The sequence below is a fragment of the Sciurus vulgaris genome (genome assembly GCF_902686455.1).
Source record: "Sciurus vulgaris genome assembly, chromosome: 8".
NCBI classification, from domain to species: domain Eukaryota; kingdom Metazoa; phylum Chordata; class Mammalia; order Rodentia; family Sciuridae; genus Sciurus; species Sciurus vulgaris.
In genome coordinates, this window is record NC_136468.1 from 135,528,173 (window position 1) to 135,545,880 (window position 17,708).

The window sequence follows — 17,708 nt, forward strand, 5'->3', positions numbered from 1 at the left end:
TTCCTTGTACCTCCTCTCTCACTTCAGAAGAACTAACCTCTGATAATTAAGCTCCAAGTCTGCTGGACCATGTTCACCATGTCACATAAATACATTTTCAGTTCTGGGTTTTGTCATTTTAAAGCGGTACAATTATTTATTATATGTGGTAATACATTTCTTTGTTCTCTGGTGCCTCCTAGATTTTAATGCAGAAAAAAAAAAGCTTTAATAGAATTTTGTTTATTGCTTCCTCGACGCTGGGAAGCTGTATTTTTAGAGATTGTAGAACTGTTGGGGTTTGGAAGGTTTTAATGAGTCACTGCCTAATATTTCTTTTCTTGCGACACATATATGATGAGCAAATGTCTGCTCACTGATTAACTTTGTTTATTTCCTAATTAGGTTTAGGATCGGCTGTCTCGTGGTTATAGAAATAATTGTTTGATGAATGGGTGGGAATTTACATTTTCATTATGCTTCTGCCTAAGTTCTATCCCAATTAGCCATAACACCCCATGCCAATCTGGGGCACCAGTATTGCAATTTTCAACCATTAAATAATAACGGTTATATTGATTGGTGATAATTGGTGTGGATAGTAAATACCCATTCGCAGAATTTAAATTATATAAGAACTGGTTCTTTGGATTGGCTTCCCAAGTAGCAAAGTTCTAGGACGGGCACCAATGGTTTGGTAGTATGGGGATTTACGTGCTTGCCAATGCTCTTTTTGGTCAGTTAATGCTGTAAAGTTTCCAGAAAAGGTCTAGAAACCGGCTAATTGGCTGGAATGGACGGCAGAGCTTGTGAGCAAGTGTCTCCTTAAGCTTCTCCCTGGATACCACGGAGGGTCCAGAACCTTAATCAACCCCCACCCCATTGTCTGCCAGTTTAGGTTTCAATGTGTGGGCAGGTGCCCAAGAATCTCAAAACACAATCTCTCCCTCACAGTTACGATCTGTTTTGTCAGATTTTCTGATGTAAGCCATAGAGACCCCACCTGACCTCTCCGGGGGAAAAAATAGAAACAAGTTAAAAACAGGATCCACCATACAGACGTATGGGGAGCACAGGTGAAACCAGAAAGTCCACCTGGGGAGGAGCACTTGGTCAGCTCCTCCTCCATCTGGTTTTCTCTGCATCCTCATCTCTGCTTTGATCTACATTGTGTTCTCATTCGCTCTCTTTCTTCCTTTGCCCAGATTTTTTTTTCCAGTTCTCCTAGTTCACCACCAACCACGTTTCCCACCCTCTTTGCTGCTTCCTTTCCCTCAAAGATGCAAACCAACCTGGCTTGGGTTGGGCAACCCGCACCTCCTGCTCCACCCTCTCCTTCCTGCTCCCAAGCTGCTGCTTCCTGGCTTCCTGCTCCCAAGAGAAGGACGTGCTCCTAGAGACTGTTACTATTTGCCTGCTCCAGGTGCATTATTTGCAATGGACTTCTATTAGCGGGGCGAAAGTTTACTCATTGCATTAAAAAAAAAAAAAAAAAAAAAAATTCCTTGAGCTAGAGAGGAAAAGCGAAAAGAAAGGCGTGTGTTTGGGAGATTTCTGAAAATCGAAGGGAGATCAGTAGAGGAGAGGAAAGGGACCAGGGGGAGGGAGGAGGAGAGGTAGAGGGGACATCCATACGGGAATGATATTGACCAAATCAGACTGTTGTATTGTGTGCATATACACAATACATCACAACCAGTTCCACCATTATGTGCAACTATAATGCACCCATTCAAAATAGGGAAAATTCCTTGGAAATTTTAATAATACATATCATGAAGGAAACTCTTTTTATCAATATCCTAAGTGCGAAACCAATGTTTTCCTGGTATACATTAAAATACAAGCAGAACCATGAAAAAATATATAATATGCATGCCAACCATGGTGGCTTCCTGGACTTGGAAGTGCGAATCTTGCGTTTCTGGAAGCACCCGCCTGGCTCACCCTTTTAAAGCCGCCACACACCGTTGTTTGCCAGCAGCCTCAGGATTGGTTGTGCTTAGATCATGTGCCCACCCCTGTCCAATCAACAGTGACCGGGGGCGGGGTCAAGGGATGGTCACGTGGTATAGAGCAGCGCCCTGGGTTCTGGCTGCGCTCAGCACTCGCGGGGCTGACCGGGGTAACTGGCTGCCAGTTGCCAGGTTTGCAGCCACAGGCTTTAGGTAAAGGATTCTGATTGGTTCTCACGGCAGCTCCTTGGGGACAGCGTCAGCAGCCTGGTTCACCTATCATTTCAAACCTAAAGGAACAGAATAACTACCAACCTAAGGCTCAAAGGAAGGGAGGCTCCTTCTTGGCTCCGGGAAGATGCTGCTTCCTTTGGGACCTTTGCAAGCAGTTCCACTCAGTTCTGCATCTCTTTGCCCGGGACCCAAGGTCTGCCTCGGTGGCCTGGAGAAAAGGGAACTCCGCCTCTCTGGATTTCTGAACTGCAGAAGGCAGTGAGCAGAGGCTGTGCGCAGCCTGCCAGGGAGGATTTTGCTGCCCAGAGGAGAAGCATTTGGGGAGAGTCGAGGACACCGGGCGAAGAGAGATGGTGCGTGGGTTCTGGTTGCAGATGATCAGCCAGCAGGATGGCTGCAGACCCACAGTGCTGCCCAGACCCTGCCCTGGGGAGGCGGGGGAACCGCTCTGGCGGCAGAATTGGCTGTTTCCTGCATCTGTGGCTAGATTGACCCCAGTGCTGCCGCAGCATGTCAGCTGCATTTACACCCCCGCCCCGGGTTCTGCTGAGGACACGTCCTGCTTCTCCTCCCTCAGCACAGCTCCAAAATAAAAAAAAATAAAATAAAATAAAATAAAATAAAATAAAGAAGAAGAAGAAGAAGATGAAGAAAGTGCTGGCTTTGTACAGGGAACTGAAGATACAGCACCCACCTTCTCCGTGACCACTCTGGAAGGAAGGATTGACCTCTGATGGCCACTGCTGCCCCTTGTCAGGATTTATACCACGGATGGACGAGGCAGAAGGGTAGGCGTGGCCTCTGGAGTAAATGGCCAGGGAGGGGGAGCAGCATCTTCGTTTTTAGTAAGGATACCAGAATAGAAGAGGGCCAAAATGGAACAGCAGGCCGCACTGAGTATCTCTTCTGATGGCATCAAAAATATCCACGTCCCCCGAAGGAAACCAGAATCATCTCTTCAGTTCCTGCAGAAATTCTCTCTTAGAGGCTGAGCCAAGAAACACAGCGTGGAATGCAGTTTTCCAAGAGGCGGAAGCGGCTGCTTGCCTCAGCAGATCACTCCATGTTCCTGAAGGAGACCCAGTGTAGGATACGGGCAGAGAGGCCAGGCTGTGAAATCAGACTGCCTGGGGTTGGCTGGCTGTGTGACCCTGCCTAGGGGACTTCACCTGTGTGCCCCTCATTTCTTCCTAGCTGTGAAGTAGGAATGCCAGTAGTAACCGCCCTGAGACATATTGCCAGGAGTAGAGGAGATCAGCCCAGCCAGAGCTCAGTCCACGTAACTCCATAATTGTTCATGATAAATTCCCGCTTCTCCTTCTGGGCCTGCCAGATTTCTGGATTTAATATCCTCCATTCCTCTAGGGAGAGAGGTGCTTTATTATAACCATGCATCAGGTACCAACAGGGATACATAATTCTGAGAGGTGTGTTGTTAGGCGATGTCAGCCTTGTGCCTCCGAGAGCTTCCCACACACCCTAGGGGCAGAGGTCAACCCCTCAGCTTCCCGAAGGTCAAGAGGTGTGATGATCGTGAGGCATAGGAGGAAGCGGCCAGCCTAACGCAGTGCATCGTTTGACAGCAGACTTTATTTTATAAGATGATCAACGCACAGTATAGCAGATGTATACCAGTAATGTAGTTATTCGTCGTCAAGCATCACGTGCTGTGCGTAATTGCATGTGCATTATAGGGCCATAGGTTCATTCACACCACAAGGAGCACATGGAATAATAGTTTGTGTGGCAACTTTGGGACAGTGACGACGTCCCCAGGGGAGAGGAATGCTATTGCTCCGTTCTCACCATAGAGGACCACCATCGTGTGCGCAGCCCATCCGGGACCTAAACGTTGTTATTCAGCACATAGGGCATTTATTGAAGGTCGCTGGCTTCTAAAAGGGGTGCTAGACAGGAAAGAAGGCTGCATCCCGGCTTGAGGCTGAGACCAGTCTCGGGATGACCAGGTGATGCTGCTGAACACAGGCCACGTGTGAACTCAGTGCTGGGTAAACTCAGTGCTGAATGTAGCCCCCGGATCTCCAGGAGCACACAGCCTCCTAGAAACCCAGAGACAAGACGGGCCACCTAGTAACTTAAGGTTCGAGTGCGTTCCCTGCCACTCTTTCTGGTATCAGATTCAGTCTTTTGCCCAATCCTTGGGTGGAGGGTGACTTTTCATGGGGAATAAAAGTATTTCTTCTCTCCTTTAGGAAAGAGAAACTAGTTTTGCTTCCTCCCTGCCACATTGCAGGTTGCTAAAGGCATAGATTCCTTTTCAATACTCTCTCTCCGATGTGCTATTAAAAATTGTGGCAAAGTCAGGCGCACACTTGTAATCCCAGCAATTCGGGAGGCTGATGCAAGAGGATCACAAGTTGAGGCCAGCCTCAGCAACTTAGTCAGGCTCTAAGCAATTTAGTGAGACTCTGTCTCAAAATTTTAAAAAAGGGCTGGGATGTGGCTCAGTGGGATGCGCCCCTGGGTTCAATCCCTGGTACTGAAAAATATGCTTTAAAGGAAGAAAACAGGCTTCCAGCCGGCTGCTTTTCTAGCCAAGAAGAAAAGGCGTAAGATTCAGGGAAAGAAAAGTAGGGAGTGATCCTTCATCTGGAGTCAGAAGTTTCCACCTCTGCTCGCTGGCACATGACTTCCTTTCCCTGTTCAAAGCAGTGGGGTTGGGATAGTGGTGGATCTACCCAGTAGAAGTAGCTCATGAGCCACCAAAAGGAACTACAAATGTCATCTTAAATTCTTCAGGTAGCCACATCAACAGAAGGCGGAAAGAAACAGGTGAGATTGTTTTTACATTTTTTTCCATGTAACCATGACACATCAAAGCTTCCTCATTCCAGTAATGAACATAAAGCAGGGTTCACGTGCTCCTGATTGAATCTTCAAAATCCGGTGTAGAAGCGACCTGTCCTGCCAGCTCCATTCTGGCCCCACACATTTCAAACACGTGGTGGCGGGGTCTGGCAGTTGCTGTTGGGGGGTGCAGCTGAGGGGCTTCAGACCTTGAATTTAGATGGTGGAGTTTTTACAAAAGACTGTTTTCATGGCAGATACAGGTTAGATGGAGAGACTCCTTAGGAGGCTGTTGGAAGCTGTATTTCAAAACCTGTCTAAGGGGGTCTTCCTTCTGTACAGACCCTGGGCCTAGAGAAAATTCTGGAATCTCCATTCCAGTGGACTCAGACTGATCCCAGCTTGAATAAATCCCTGCCCTACCACCTACTGGTTGAGAGTCCTTGTGTAAGTCTAAGGACCTTAGTCTTCTTAAACCTGAATTTTCTTATGTGTCAAATAGTTAAAATGACATCTTTATGGATTCAGGATATATCGAGACAGTTTAATAAGATAATATGTGTAAAGCACTCATCGCAGGGTCTGATACATTTTAAGCCCTTAATTAAGGCAGATATTATTATTATCCATAGTGTCCAAATTAACATCAGAATCACATACACTGGAGAATTTTTTTTCTTTTTTTCCCTTCCGGACACGTGTTACAGACTCTAGGCCTTAGAAAAAGGATGAAATATGGGTGGAAACTAGACCCTCGTCCTCCATGATACGTCCTGAAATGCGTCCCTGGTCCATCAGAGTCTCCCTCCACCCGGGGCCCCGAGGAATCCTCAGGAGCCTCTGAGCACAGGCAGCCCGCCCTCCACCCATCCACCCCGGCAAGCAGATGTCGCGTTAGCGTCCAATGACAAGGCACGTGTCTGTTCTCAGGGGGCAATTCTAAACCATGACAGAAAAGAAAGGGTGGCTGGAGAGATCAGAGGGGAGCTTTCCATGGGGGCTCTTGCTTGCATACTGGGGTCCCCATGACTGAGCCATAGCCGGCTCCCTGGGATCCCAGGGTTGTCGGGAGCTGGGTACCAGAGTCCCCTGGGAATGCTACCCATCTCCGCTGCCATTGAGCCCTAGGAATTAGGTTCATTTAGAATTCCAAGAACCTCATTCATCTTGTGCCCAGCTGCCGGCTCCTCCGGGGCTGCTGACAAATGGTGGCCATCTCACCCGCCGCCCGGCTTCCCCGTCACTGCTCCCGCTCAGCCCTCCAGCCGCGGAGGGTCTCACCCCGAGAACTGCAGAGCCAGCCCATCTGTCTCCTGCCGACCCAGGGAAACTCTCCCCCGCCAGCCGCGGGGTCTCTCTGGCAGATCTGAGAGCAGCAGAGCCAGGCTGTCGCTTGCTTCCCCTGGAGAGATGCGGCAGGACCGGGAGGGGCTCGAGACAGACTCTGGGAAGACAGGTCCATCCGTCTTTTCTTTGTTTCTTCATTCGTTCGGGAGCCCTGGGCGGTTTCTTGGGACCCGGAGGGAGGTGGGTTGTCAAGGGCGGGTTTGGTTCCCGCCCTTGGAGTTTGCAGGACACAGGGAGGCTAGTGCAAGTTGGGCCACAACTCGCCTACCCGACACGTGACAAGGCCCAAAGGCAGTCATGCTGTCCCTCGCCTGGAATCTTCAAAGGTTTTCCAAGTAAGGCTGCATAAAATTCAGTCTCCTGACTTTGGCTCAGAACATCGGTCCCCACCTACCTCTGGGGCCTCACCTCCACCTACTGCCCCCGAAGCCCTCTTTGCTGTAGCTACAATGGGTAAAAGGTCCCCAGTTCCTCTACAGTTCCTGCCTCAGGGTCTTTGCACAGCCTTTCACACATCTGCCATGCTCTGAACCTTCTCTTCATTGACTCTTTTCAACAGGTATAAACCAAGGACCCCTCCCCAGAGTAGCCCTCCCAGACTCCCCCATCCCTTCTGCTTTTATCATACTGTCCTGGATTAGTTCTTAAAATGATTCTCCCTGGCCAGTATTTCTCAGTGTTGGCTGTTTTATGGGTTCAGTGCTTGTTTCCCTTGCAGAATAAAAGCCACTGGGAACTTCACTGTTTTGTTCTTTCCTCTCCCCCAGAGCCTGAAACACTGCCTGATATCTAGTTGGTGGTCCACAAACACTGTTTTACTGAAGGGATGGAAGAAATAATATTTGGAGCACCTAAGGTGGTAGGGTCTTCACCACCTGCAGCCAGGAAGCTCTCAGCTCTGCTGAAGTCTGCCCACTGCCTGAGAGCCCACTGACCAGGGCTGGAGTTCAACTTCCGGTCAGGTCTGTGTGGCTTGGAACCCGAGCTCTAGGGTCACGATGCCTACCCACAGCCCCGCCCACCTCCTCTTCACTTCCGCCCCTCATTCTTTCCAGTCCTTTGGGGATGGGGTCTTGAACCCAGGGGTGCTCAACCCCTGAGCCACACCCCCAGTCCTTTTTATTTTTTTATTTTTGAGACAGGATTTCTCTAAGTTGCTTAGGGCCTCAGTTGCTGAGGCTGGCTTTGAATGCACAATCCTCCTGCCTCAGCCTCCCGAGTCACTGGGATGACAGGCGTGCGCCCCGGCACCTGCCTCATCTGAGTCCTTGATCCTCCTGTGTCGCACGACCCAGAAGCTGCTCCATCCCCGTGATCTCATCTCCCTGGAGACCGGGCTGAGGTCCTGAATCCTGTCACCACCACTTACCACTCCAGGCCTCCCCTTCCCCTGTGGGAGAGGGACTGGCTGAGGTGGGGGTCTCCTCCGCTTCCACACACCTGCAAGGAAGCCGCTGGATGCTCGGCCTCCCGAGTCCCCTCCCCCGGCACCCCCAGCCTCTCCTGGATTCTTTTGCAAGACGCATCTGAGCCTGGTAACAATAACACCGCTCTGCCTAAAGTTTAAAATGGTTTTTTTTTTCCTGACTCCACCCCAGTTAATTCTCACGAGAAGACAGATCAGACGGTTGTTTACAGATGACTTTGCTCTCTTATCACGCTTCAGTTCAATCTGATCATTTAGAGAGTGGATCCAGGTAGAGGACATGCATCCATTTCCTTCCCTCCTGACCCAAATTCCATACAACTAAGAGAAAAAAAATCATTCAATTCTCCAATCTATCTCCAACTTAAATTTAAATGCTGCCTCATCTGTACAGAAGGAGCTTTAGAGGAAGCCACAGGCCTGAACCCAACGCCAGGGTCAGTCAGAGCTATCGGGGGAAGGAGCAGAAGAGGACTCTGGTCTGGGGACCACTTGTGGGCCACGTCCGGCCCAGAGAGGCTGGTTGAGTCCTTCAGCTCTTCTCTGCGACAGCAGGACGAGTGGCTGGCACTCCCAATCACCCCTGCCCGGCAGGAGCAGGGCAGAGAGCGGGACCCACACACTGGCAGGCACGCTGTACCGTAGGTGCCAAGATGAGCAGATGCCCAGGTTTGCCAAACCCCAAAACTTAGCCTGAACTTCCGCTCATGTCGTTCACCATTTTTCTACATGTGATTTTAATACAGGTGTGCGGTTACCCTGTGTGGCTATATCGTGATTTATTGCAGCGATCCCTTATCTTTAGACATCTAGGATGCTTCCAACTTCCCGGTGACAAATAGGCAATGCTGCGGTAAACGTCCTTAAACGTGAACCTTCCAGACGGTAGTCCTCCAAGCCCATTTGAAGTAATGGAGCCTTCGCCAAAATGTTAAAGAGCTAACATTTCTTTTTTTATTATTATTATTTTTTACAAAAACTTTTTAGATCTTGACAGACCTTTATTTTATTCATTTATTTATATGTGGTGAGAATCGAACCCAGTGCCTTACACATGCTAGGCAAGCACTCTACCCCTGAGTCACAACCCCAACCCCAAGAACTAACATTTCTTGACCCCAGATTAGTTTTGCTGTCTCCAAATCCCACATTTCTGCTTTGGCTCAGTAAAGAAGGTGTTGTCTGCTGTTTGGAATCTGGGTTTTACCACTTGTGAGCCTTAGGTAAGTCACTGCAGCTCTCTGAGCCTCAGTTTCATCGTCTGTAAAATGGGGGATGATATTGCAATCCAACTCCCAGACTTATCGTCAGGGTTAAATGAGATAGTAAGCCAAGAGCCCCGGCTTGGCACAGGCATAGCACACAATAGATACTAGGTACCTTTGTTGGTCTATGCATACGGTTAATCGGGAACTAACATTATTCATTTATTCAGAGACTGGGGAGCTCAACACCCAGCCCGTCTTGATGGGCTCCTTGTCAACCACCCAGCAACTGAGTTTTCTCATTTGTCCTTCAAATGTACCTAATTTGAGGAGAGAGTTGTGGGGTGGGTAATGAAGGGCCTGATTGATTCCCTCCAGGCACCTGCTGGCTGCAAAAACCCAGCAGGAATCTGCTTCCAGAGGGGCTGGCTTCCCATCTGGCTGTAATCACCCACTTACCCCCCAAAGCGCAAGCACCTCACAAATTAGGGAAATCAGAGGCAAGGGCTTCAGAGCGCACGCAGACAGCGGGAGGTCGGGGGGCGGTAGCACCACTTGCCGCAGCTGAAATTAACAAGCTCCTTGGGTTGAAGGTTTTAATTAAAAAATGCTAGAGAGTTATTTCCTTCATTCAGCTACTTCTTCTTAGTAATCACTTTCCCCAGCGCTGCCCTGAGATTTTATCTACAGCTTGTTTAATGGATGGCCTCAGGAGCCTGAGCTGCGCAGGACCCGAGGCGGAGTCTCGGGACCCGCGTGAGGCTGGGGACAGTACTTCGGGGACTCTAGACCGCTTGCGCTGTGCATTTCCTCCGGGCTATTGCAGCCTTTCCCGTGGCTTTAGAGGAGAGTCGTGGACCCTCGGTTCCTGCACGCGTCTCGAAGCTAGCTTAGAGCTCTCCAGGTCTCTGAGCCCAATCGGCAAGTGCCCCCTGGGGCCGCCACGGACAGCAGTGGATCTGGCCCATCTCCACACTCACCCCCTCCACCGTCCCCGGATGCAGTACACGAAGTACTGGATCTGGATACCCCAGCCCCGATGCTGGGATACCCTACCTCCCAGGGGGGAGCAGACTCCGTGTCCCGACCACACCTCTCGTCCCTTCCCCTGGAGAGCCGGTCCAACCGATGTCCATCTTCCCTCCTGTGTTTGGTGGCCCGAAAGTTTCTCTTGTCACTGGAGTCCACTCTGCCTCCTGTGTGGTGGCTCAGATGCACCGGAGATTAGTGCCCCCCAGCTCAGAAGTATCCCTCGACCAACAGTGGCAGGAACTGGGACCTAACTTACGCTGCGGTGATGTCCTACACTGTCCCCCAGAGCGTTCCAGCAGAATCTGGCCCACAGTGGAAGCTGACCAGATCATTATCCCTGACTGACAGCTTCCACTTCTCTTCTTACTTCTTTGCTCTCTTACTTTTACCTCGTAAATGAAATTCTGGCTCTTAAATCCTATCTCAGGGTGGTGAGTGGGACTGAGTTAAGGATTCGCCTCTTTCCTTCTGAGCCACCGTGTGCATTGATCTTCGGTGCGTCTCCCCAAGCATCTCTTCACTGACCTTCTCTCTTCTTTCCAGTTGCTGCCGCCTTCGTCCAAGCCCCACCATCTCCGATCTGGACCATTGCCCAGACTCTCAAACGGACTCCCAGCCTCCCGTCTCGCACCTGAAATGTGTCATATGGATTCATCAGGGTGATCTTTTTACAACGAACCCTGGTCACACCATGCCTCTGCTTAATCCCAATGGCTCTTTCTGACTTCCAGGAAATAGACCAAACTCTCTCACTGGACTCACGATCATCCGTGATCTAGTCCAAGACCTTTCACGGAGTGTTCCCTGTGCCCAGGATCTCCAGCCTCTCTTGGCCAGCCTCAATAATGACCTTTTGTGGGCGTTGGATGGTTCATCCTGATTGGCAGCTTGACTGGATGTGTCCAGGAGGGTGTTTCCAGAGATGATGAGCAAGTGGGTCAGCCAACTCAGTGGGGAAGACCTACCTTCAACATGGGCTGCACCTCCAATAGAGGGTAGGCGTGGCTGGAAAGAAGAGGGAGACAGGCGCGAAGCTCCGTGCTGAGGCACGTTTGGCCCTTTAGCAGGTGTCTTTTCCTGCCGTTGTTACTCATGGATGTCAGATTCCAGATTCTGCAGAGGTCAAACAAGGACAAACACCAGCCACTCTCCTGGGATCTTCCAGGATTTCCGGCTCTGGCCAGGGTTGCATCTCTGTTCTCTCTTGCTCTGAGGCTTCTATCTCACGCAACCAGACCAAGATGACCAAGCGCGGCCGGAGGGCTCCGCTGTTCTGCTGCTGCGAAGCCACAGACCCTCTTCAACAGACCAACATGAGCCCCCTCTCCCAGCAGCTGCAAGGAAAGGAGCCGACCACCCTGTCTTAGGCTGGGCCACCTTGCTTTAAGAGTTTAAGGGCTGCTGGAGACGTCCACAGCCTACCCTGTCCAACTTTGGCAAATCGAGCCACATTTTCTTAATGACTTATTGTGAACCTTTCAGAGATGACTCCTTTTTTTCCCCATTGATCCTTTTGCCAGATGTCATCATCCTCTAATTACAAGCATCCACTTCCCACAGTCTCTCTGACAAATAGATGATGATGATCTGTAAACAAACGTGTGATTGCACCAGGGGACAACTCTTGAAAAGAACTGCCGAGCGAGAGGCAGGCAGACACGGAAGGCATCGAAGTCCCTGTGAGCTTAGTGAAAACCATGGTTCTGGCCCCACCATCTACTGGAATCTTCTGCAATGTTGGAAATGCTCCGTGTCTCTGCAATCCAATATGGTGGCCCCTAGTCATAATGGATACGGAGCACTCGGAACATGGCTGCTGTGATTGAAGAACTTAAAGCTCATTTGTAAATAGCTAATGTGGCTAGTGGCCACTGTACTGAACAGTGTGATTTAGAGGTCAGTAAGGACACCTTTCTGAGCCTCCACGGGCCCCCACCATCGAATGGAGATAACGCCCTATGACACTGAGACTATGCTAGCTGCTATAACAACCAGGCTCCATGGCACAGGGTTGCCAATAAATCAGAAACTCATTTCTTGCCTAGTAGCAAGAAATAGACAGTATTAAAAACGGGCACATCTAGAGCATGTCCCCTCCCAAAGATTCAGGCTGATGAGCACTATTGTCCCCAATATATAACCATTCTGGTTATTTCTATCTCATCAGCCAGTAGTGGGAATAGTAGCCGGTGGCCATTTGATCTGGGTTCCCTTGAGTTGTTCTAGTTCAGCTTCATCAGTTGCTGGGTCAGCTGGGGACTGGCTGATCTGGGACGGCCCCAGTTGGATCACCTTGCCTCTTTACTTATTTTCTTACCCTCCGCATTTTTAGCCATGGGGTTTCAAGATAGTAAGGAAACACACACACACACACACACACAAAGCCTTTGAGATTTGGGACTCTGCTGTAGTTTGGATCTAGAATCTCCACCAAAGGTTCGTGTGTGAAAAATTTGGTCTTCAATTTGGGTTTGTTATGGTTTCATTTGACATGAGGTATCCCCCAAAAGATCATGTGTGAGACAATGCAAGAAAGTTTAGAGGTGAAATGAATGGGTTATGAGAGTTTTTACCTAATTACTATTAATCCCTGATAGGGATTAATTGGCTGGTAACTGTAAGCAGGCAGGGTGTGGCTGGAGGAGGCGGGTCACCGGGGGTGTGCCTTTGGGGTTTATATTTGTCCTTGGTGAGAGGAAAATGCTCTTTCTCTGCTTCCTGGTGTCCTAAGCTGCTTTCCTCCTCCACACCTTTCTGACATGAAGTTCTGCCTCAACTTGGGTACCGAGCAACTGACTGGCCATCTATGGACTGAGACATCTGAGATTGTGAGCCCTAAAATAAACTTTCCTCCTCTAATTGTTCTCATCCAGTCTTTTGGGGAGAGCAGTGAAAAAGATGACTGAAACAGTCCCAATGACAGCAGTGTTGGGAGGAAGTGGGACCTTTGAGAGGTGGGGCCTAGGAAGAGGAATTTTGATCACTGGGGGTCAGTTCCCTCTAGGCAGATATTGGAACCTCAGCCCTTTCCTGGCCATGAGGTGATCAGTCTCTTCTACCACATACTCCCACCAGGATGTACTGCTTCCCCACCGATCAAGGACTGAAATCTTCCAAACTGTGATCTAAAATAAACTTTTTCTCCTTATACGATGATTAATCTCAGGTATTTTGTTATAGCAACAGACAGCTGGCTAATACAAGAGGAACTGGCACCTAACCATTTCTGCCACATCCTATTGACCACAATGAATCACAAAGTCAATCAAATTCAGGAACCGGAAAATAGACCCAGCTTTTAATGGAAGAGGGTACAAAGCCACATTGTGAAGGGGTTAGACATAGGGAGAAAAATAATTAGTGCCCTTTCTGCAAATAATATACCATAACTTGGTATACAATGTATTCAATAAATGATGCCTAATGTAATGGAATTTTTTTCTTTTTTTTTTTGGGGGGGGGGTGGTTTGAGATGTTACCCAGACTGGACTCAAACTCTTAGACTCCAGTGGTCCTCCTACCTTAGCTTCCCAGGTAGCTGGATCTACAGGCACACACCACCATGCCAAGTTCCAATCTTATGTCATCAATCCATGGGGGCACATGCATGCTTTTAGCACTGTCCACTCATTCATTTATTCAAAATTTTCTTCAATATACTATGGCTCAGGTTTTATATTAAAGACAGTGTCTGAGTTTTGGAGTGTTGGACACTGAATTCTACAAAGAAAAGGCCAACTGAATGTCTTGTCTCATAAAAGGAACAAACACAAGAAGCTGGTTCTCCACCAGCATTAACTAATGCCCAGCATCCTCTGATTTTCTGGATACTTCCAATGAAAATGCCCCTCGTTAACCATGATCCTATTATTTTGACTATGGTGTGGCCATCTCTCTGGGCCCAGAGAATTAGCAATGAGCTTTGCGGCTCTTTCATGGACTCATCTGCTGTAGGGAAGCACTTCTGGGTGAACCTGGGCAGATCCAGCATGAGCCGACAGAAGCCTTTGGAGAGAAAGAATGAGCAGCCCACTGATTCAGAGGGCTATAAAAGGACTCTTTCTGCGGCAGCGTAAAATGACTAGTCTTGCTTACAAGATGAATCAGAAGCATAAAGGGTGATGAATGGGAATGATTTACAAAGCTCTGGAAAATATTGTGGGCCCCACAGAGAAGTCAGATCTGGTGGCTGCAAGATACATCTTGCACCCTGTGACATCCATCTCTGTCTGCTCTCAATATCACACTCTGGAAGCCCGCACTCCCTGCTGACAGCCTCCTAGCAGACAGGGTCTCTGGCTGGACCACTTCCAAACACACGGAAACACAAAGAGAGGGCTGAGGGGTCCCAGAGAGTGAACCCTGGAGAGATAAGCACTTGGGACCCCTGGCGTCCCCTGCCTCATGGCTGCCTTGCTTTGTGAGTGACTTGTCAAAGTCACCCAGCATGAACGTGACTTGTCAAAGAAGCAGGCAGGGACAATTTGGTCAGAAAAGAATCAATTTGGGGAGGTTCCCCTCTGACATTTTGTCATGGAGTTTCAATCCTATCGCAAGTGGAAAGAATTCTATCAACCACCAGATTCTATCACCTCCATTTAAATTTTTCTTGCTTATCACATATCTATTGATGAACAGTCCTCCTCCTCGTGCTCCTCCTGCTCTTCTTCTCCCTGCTCTTCTCCTCCTGCTCCTCCTCCTGCTCCTCCTCCTGCTACTCCTCCTGCTCCTCTTCCTCCTGCTTCTCCCCCTCCTCTTGCTCCCTCTCCTCCTGCTCCTCCTCCTCCTCCTCCTGCTCCTGCTCCTCCTCCTGCTCCTCCTCCTCCTCCTGCTCCTGCTCCTCCTCCTTCTGCTCCTCCTGCTCCTCTTCCTCCTGCTTCTCCCCCTCCTCTTGCTTCCTCTCCTCCTGCTCCTCCTCCTCCTGCTCCTGCTCCTCCTCCTGCTACTCCTCCTCCTCCTCTTGCTCCTCCTCCTCCTGCTTCTGCTCCTCCTGCTCCTCCTCCTTCTGCTCCTCCTGCTCCTCCCCCTCCTGCTCCTCCTCCTCCTCCTGCTCCTCTTCCTGCTCCTCCTTCTCCCTTTTTTTTCTTCTTTTGATAGCATTTCTTTCCCCCACATTTTCATTATTGGTGCATTATGGTTGCACTACTGACGAGATTTGTTGTTACACGTTCGCACATGCACAAGTATAACTAAATAACTTGGCCCGTGTCCCTCCCCAGCACTCCCGCTCCCATCTCCCACCCCTTGATCTCTTTCCTCTACTGATCTCCCTTTGATTTTCATGAGATCCCCTCAACCTTTCTTCTCCCTTTTCCTCTCTAATTTCCACATGTGAGAGAAAACACACGTCCCTTGACCTTCTGAGTTCGATTTACTTCACTTAACATGATGGTCCCTCATTCCATCCATTTTCCTGCAAATGAGATCATTTCATTTTTATTTATGGCTGAATAAAACTCCACTGGGTGTATACACCACATTTTCTTTATCCATTCATCCAGGCACCTGGTTTGGTCCTACAGTTTGGCTGTTGTGAATTATGCTACTATAAATAAGGGTTTGCATGTATCCTACAGTAAGATGACTTTAATCTTCAGGATAAATACCCAGGAGTGGTATGGCTGGGTCATACGGTGGTTCCATGCCGAGTGGTATGGCTGGGTCATACGGTGGTTCCATGCGAAGTCTTTTGAGAGCAATTTCCACACTGACTTCCTCCTGGTCGTTGTACTAACACACACTGTAAAAGTGTTCTTTCTTCTCCACATCTTCTTCAGCAATTGTTATTACTTCTACTCTCCGTGGCTGCCATTTTGAGTGACGTAAGATGAAATCTCAGTGTAGATTTGGTTGGCATTTCCCTAATTGTTAATGGTGTTGAACATTTCATTTTTTCACATCTGTTTTGGCCATTTGCATTTCTTCTTTTGAGAAGTGTGTTTAATTCGCTTGCCTATTTATTCATTAGGTTGTTGGGTTTGTTTGGTGTAAAGTTTTTTGAGTTCTTTATATATTCTAGATATTAATCCTGTCAGATGAGTAGTTGGCAAAGATTTTCTCCTATTCTGAAGGTGCTCACTTCACATTCTCATGGTTTCCTTTGCTGTGCAGAAGCTTTTTAATTTGATGCCATCCCATGTATTAGCTCTTGGCATTATTTCCTCAGCTTTGGGGGTTCTAATGAGAAAGCCATTTCCTGTGCAGATGTGTCTGGGGTGTTGACCTGTGTTTTCTTCTAGGACTTGCAAAGTTCCTAGTCTAAGTTTTAGGTTTTTGATCCATTTTGAGTTGATTTTTGTGCAGAGTGGGTGAGAGAGAAGGGTCTAGTTTCATTCTTCTACATATGAATAACCAGTTTTTCCAGTATCATTTGTTTAAAAAGTTATCTTTTCTCCAATGTATGTTTATGGCACCTTTGTCAAGAATCAAATGACTGTAGATGTGTCGCTTGGTCTCTGTGTCTCCTATTCTGCACCGTTGGTCCATGTGTCTATTTTAATGCCAGAACCATGCAGCTTTTGTTACTATAGCTCTGTAGGATAATTTGAAGCCAGGTATTGTGATATCTTCAGCATCACTTTTTTAGCATAGAATTGCTTTGGTTATTCTGGGTCATTTATTCTTCCCAGTGAATTTTAGGACTTTGTTTTTTCTTAGTTCTATGAGGAATGCCATTGATATTTTGATGGGGATTGCCCTGAATCTGTATATTGCTTTTGGTAGTTTGACCATTTTAACAATATTAATTCTGCCTACCTGTGAACATGGAAGACTTTTCCACATTCTGAGGTCTTCTTCAATTTCTTTGCTCAACATTCTATAGTTTTCATTGTAGAGGTCTTTCATCTCCTTGGTTAGATTTATTCCTAAGTATTTTTGAGGCTATTATGAATGGAATCATTTTCCTAATTTTTGTTGATATAGGAAAGCTCTTAATTTTTGTACGTTGATTTTGTCACCTGCTACTTTTCCAAATGGGTTTATTAGTTTTAGCAGTCTTTCAGTGGAGATATTTGGATCTTCTAGGTATTGGCTCATAGCATGGGCCAAGAATGATAATTCAGCTTCTTCCTTTCCTATTTTTTCTCTTTTATTTCCTTCTCTTGCCTAATTGCTCTGGCTACAATTTCTAGTACTATATTAAATAGGAGTGTTGAGAGTGGACACCCTGGTCTTATCCTAGATTTTAAAGGAAATGCTTTCAGTTTTCCCCATTTATTATGAAGTTGGCTTTGGTTCCTTCATACATAACCTTTATGGTGTTAAGGTAGGTTCCTTCTATCCCTAGTTTCTTCGCTGTTTTTAATCATGGACAGGTGTTGAATTTTGCCGAAGGTCTTCTCCACATCAGTTGAGATGATTTTTGTCAAGTGATTTTTGTCCATCATTCTATTTATGTGATGGATTACATTTATTGATTGCATATATTAAACCATCCTTGCATCTCTGGAATAAAACCAACTTGGTTGTGATGTATGACCTTTATAATCTTCTTAATATGTTGTTGAACAAGATCTGCTAATATTTTATTAAGTATTTTTGTATCTAAGTTCCTCAGGGACCTTGGTCTGTAGTTTTCTTTCCTTGATGTGTTCTTATCTGATTTGGGTACAAGTGTGATACTGGCTTCATAGAATGAATTTGGAAGCATTCCATCTTTTTCTATTTCATGGAATAATTTGAGGAGTAAGGAAAGTAGCTCTTCTTTTAAGGTTTGGTAAA